The 4,614-nt window shown below is 30.7% G+C and overlaps 1 protein-coding gene across 3 annotated transcripts in view; it reads left to right on the top strand.

Moving 5' to 3' along the window:
* Positions 1 to 3,484: 3,484 nt before the first annotated feature.
* LOC111086062 overlaps positions 3,485 to 4,614 on the top strand; it is an 11,088-nt gene continuing 9,958 nt past the window's right edge. For 2 of the 3 annotated variants that reach the window (XM_022387465.1, XM_022387464.1), the window contains exon 1: positions 4,052 to 4,490. The gene's annotated coding sequence lies outside the window, so the exon portion shown is untranslated. Of the gene's footprint in view, positions 3,681 to 4,051; positions 4,491 to 4,614 lie in introns of those variants that run through there. The other variant, XM_022387466.1, reaches the window with a different exon arrangement.

The following is a 4,614-nucleotide window of genomic DNA, read 5'->3' as shown; positions in this document are numbered from 1 at the left end:
TATTGAATCCTCTTTGTGTATTATTAGCAGATGCCTATTGAAACAATTCGACGGTAATTTTCCTAAAAATGGTGATGAATAAATATAAAATGTGCACTCAACTCAATTCCTTGGATCAGAGTATATGCGATATGATTGTCTATGGGGCATTTACAACCGTCTTTTGTCATTCCATATGTTATTTTTAATTGGAAAATTGCATTGCGTTTGTTTTTTAGCCAATGCATTATTGGCACACATTTTAGGTTTTCGATACAATGGATGCATCCAGCACAATAGAGCGTTCAGGTTCGCTAAGTAGTCGTGGGGATTGTTTCCGTTGGATGCCACCGTTCCTTCTCATTTTAGTGAGTGCAAGAAAGTACCGCTACCGAAGTGATTGTTTTGACAGTTGTCATTTCTATAAAAAGTGCCAAGGGGGATATATATATATATACAATTCAAATCTGTTTATTCGACATGGTGTAATAAAATCATGCATGTATATAATACTGACATTAAAAACTGCGTTTTTTTTTACGTTCATGCTCCTATCTTTCAATCAGTCAATGAAAGAAGTTCCGTTTGTTTTCCGTGAAATTCCTTCACTTACACGCACACACAATAACTGTTCGTAATAAGTTTATTCTTTTTTTCTCAGAATGTTCAGCGCATACGAATATTGATGGATCAGTGTTGATATTAAGATGAAATTTTAGGAATCGCAAAAAAAACAACAAAAAACGTTCCTGTACTCTTAAAAAGAAGAATTCTGATATGTGTGTGTGTATTTATAGATAGATAGATTCCTCATGTTCCGCATTTCTAATTTAGGTTAGATAGTTTGATTAGCTAAATCTAGTACTTCCGAGTTACATTAAAAAATCTTCAAAAGAAGCATAAACAATTAGTTACAAGTCTATTACCAGTGAACATAAATTGTGTTTTGTTTTTTACAACTAAGTTCATGGCATTTTAATCTTTTTATAGTGGCTTTTATTTATTACAAGTGATTGGCATAAATGTTAGACTTTTCTTTTGCATTATTTTGCGGGCATTTTGTCTGCATATTAGTAATATTTTGTATAGCCAAGATTTTTCTTTTGCAACAGCTTATCACAATTAAAAAAATCTAAATGATTTGAAAAACGCCTGGGGAGAAGATTGGCGAGAAAGCTAGTCTGTTTTTTTTGGGGGGGGGGCGTGTGTGTGTGTGTTCATAACTGCCAATCGAATTGCATTGACAAAAAACATTTATTTTATGAGCATGTTGAGTACATATTACCAGGTAATTAAGAGAATGTCGTCGTGCAGCAATAACCTAAATTTGAAGCTATATACTAACTAAGCCCCCCCCCTCCGCTGTGGCTGAACGATAAATCTCTGTGGGCTTATGATGCTAAATTCGGATTTCGATACCCGTTGTGTGAACAATACAAATAGCTTTACTGCGTAGCTTTGCGCTTAACAACACCTAATCATGATAGGTATATATAAAAATGAAAACTGGTATAATAATATAAGTAACAGTAATATGAACAAATATTTCGAATAAATAGGACACCCCCCCCCCAAGTAGTTTAATGTTATATCTGAAGGCTTACAACGCTTTAAAGTGGGTTTCGATACCTGCAGTAAGCACAGATAGCCCATTATGTAACTTTTAGCTTAAAAACAAACTAATGAACGGAAATATGAATATGCTTTTCAGTGGATCAACGTTAAGCTTAAATTTGTGATTTTAATGTGTAAAATTTCATTAAACAAAATTTGTAATTTACTAGGACTGTTTTGTATGATGAGGTAGTGAACGGGACATTTAATTTTTATTAGTTATTACTGCTAACTAATACATTCTGTAATTAGTGTTACAATATTATCAATAATTCTCTGTCTGTTTCCAATGGAATGGTATGTTGTTTTTTACACGATATTTAAGTTCAACTTATTCTTAACGTTTTAAAATTAAATGACATCTATCTGCTCAAGACTAAAATATGACGTTCATTTAGTTTTCTTTTTCTCCATAAATTGTGTGGTGAAAGACAGAAATTTGTCTTTAAAAATAATCGTATAATTTATTTTCCTATAAAATGTCATTTAAAATAAAATTAAGCAAAAATGTGAATTAGGGGGAAGAGAGAAAACATCTTCCTTAATGTATAAATGATGACAACATGAAAATATAGTGCAATACATTGATGTTATTCTTTACGTGAAACATCAAGAGGGTGTCTGAACTCCTTAGAAAATATTTTATTCCTTGATTAAAAAAAAAGAACATCATTGCCATTCCTCCATGTCAAATGTTTGAAATAACTTTCCATAAATTTAGCATAAAACCATTTAAAAACCAACCTATTCTGCGGCATTCAGGTTCGACAAGTAAAAAAATTAACAATAAGCAGCGGATTCAAGAAATGTTTTAAAAATGATAAATTAACTAATGGTAGCAAGGGAGTGGGGTTTTAAATACACGAGAACAGCCATACTTGAAGACTGCCATCATAACTATTTAGTTAAATAACTCAGGGTATCCGTCGTTACTACTTTAGTCAAATACACCAAAACAACCATCATGACTGGGTAAGTTAAATACATTAGCACAACTATCATGACTACATTAGTCAAACACCTGACGAAAAGCATCATGACTACATTAACTAAACAGCTTATGATAACCACTGTAAATACATTAGTTGAATGCCTCAAGAAACAGTCATGACTAAGATAATTAAACAGATTATAACAATCACCATGACTACGTTAATTAGATAATTTATGATAACCTTCATGAATAGGTTAATTAAATGCTTCAAGATATCAATCATGATTACTTAACTTAATACTTGAAGAGAGCCATCATAACTTCTTTAGTTGAATACCTTATAACATCCATCATGACAACTTTAATTAAACAGCTTATGACAACCATCGTGAATACATGAGTTAAACACCTCAGAACAAGAATGATTAGTACGTCAATTAAACTCTTCAGGATAGCCATCATGATTACTTTAGGCCTAGAAAAATAAATGTTGTGATTCCGGCAAAGTGACCGACCCTAAAGCTTTGCTCTCGATCCCAAATAGTTTTAATCCCACTGCAAGACTTATTAGTCATAAAAACAAAACAAAACAACATATATTAAAAACAAAGAAAATTAAAATAAACCGCAAATTAACGTGCACATTAGGCGATAACATATATACGTTGCAGATTTTTTTTTTCAAAGACTTCAAAACTTAATATCGTGATAATTTTGTATAGTGTATAGTGTTTCCAAAAATGTAGTATGGCACATAAACTCGCTCAATGCTAATATTGTTTTTTCTAGTTCAAATATTATGAAATAACTTCTTTTTTTTTAGATGTTAAAGCTGATGATGGAATTTAATTAAATTCCAAAACGTCTGTATTAAAAAGGGCGCGACTGGAGAGGGAGGACGTTGAAAAGTTAAGCTCATATAAATTTCTGAAAGTTATTTTAACATTAATATTATAATTCGTAGTAACGTTGGTTAAATAACACAATAATAACTAGATATAGTAAGATTGGTAAATATAAGTAAAACGGTCAAAGTTTTAGAGTTTAGAGGTGTAAATTTTACTACAACGTTAAAATAGACTTAAGAAGTGTAACGATACTTTAGTCTTTACGCTTAGGTATATTTCAACTTACTGATAAATCGTAAAACAAGGTAAATACATTGTTTTCTTAAATAAATACAATATAGAAATTAGTTTATTGTCTCTTGGTGTTTTAAGAGTTAACTTGTTTACTTGAATTTAGGTCGATTAGTTTAAATTTAGCCTATACTATAGATATAACTTATAAGTAAAGTTTAAGTAGGTTATAATATTAATAAGGCTAAATACATTTTATTATTAATGTTACATATATTGTCAGTTCTATTAAATTATAAAGTTATATTTCTAAGTTATATATAATTAAAGATAAACTTTATTATTTTAGTTTAAAGACAAAGTAGTGATAAAAAATAACATAATTGGTTCTTAAACGTTAGGCTTAACAGTAACAGTGTTAACAATAGGCTACTGGTAATTGGTATTGAGTATTTATTTTCAGGCTATAAGTATAAATACAGTGGTTAAGACTAGTGTAGGAGTTAAGCGTTCACAGTTTGTTGGGTATAATGGGTGCAATGAGTGGGTTTTATTTGAGAACTTGGGACTGACATGTACTTTTAAATTTAAGGAAGCTAGTATTAGTAATAAAGATGTGCAATGTTTATGTATAGTTTGTAGGTTGAAGGCTATCCTAATTTGAACAGGATGGAACAGCTGAGATGGACCAACAGGGCCCATGTTGTCCCAAACGTTATGACATGTTGTTTTTTGTATTACCAAATTTCTATTATTAAAATTTTAAACTTTTGATTGTTCTTTTTGTTTCCAACTCATCTTCCAAATCCAAAGAAACTCAAGTCCGCATTTCAGGTGTTGATGGCCAAGCCAAATGCAGTATTTCCTTATGTGAAAACTACCAGGTACTGAATTGTTATCTTGACTAACACTTGGCAATTTACTGCCAGATATATATATATATATTCATTATAAACCCTACATACTGCCAGATATATATATATATATTCATTATAAACCCTACATACT

This window comes from Limulus polyphemus, unplaced genomic scaffold (assembly GCF_000517525.1).
Source record: "Limulus polyphemus unplaced genomic scaffold, Limulus_polyphemus-2.1.2 Scaffold816, whole genome shotgun sequence".
In the NCBI taxonomy this organism is placed as follows: Eukaryota; Metazoa; Arthropoda; class Merostomata; order Xiphosura; family Limulidae; genus Limulus; species Limulus polyphemus.
This window is presented reverse-complemented; position numbering and strand designations above follow the sequence as displayed.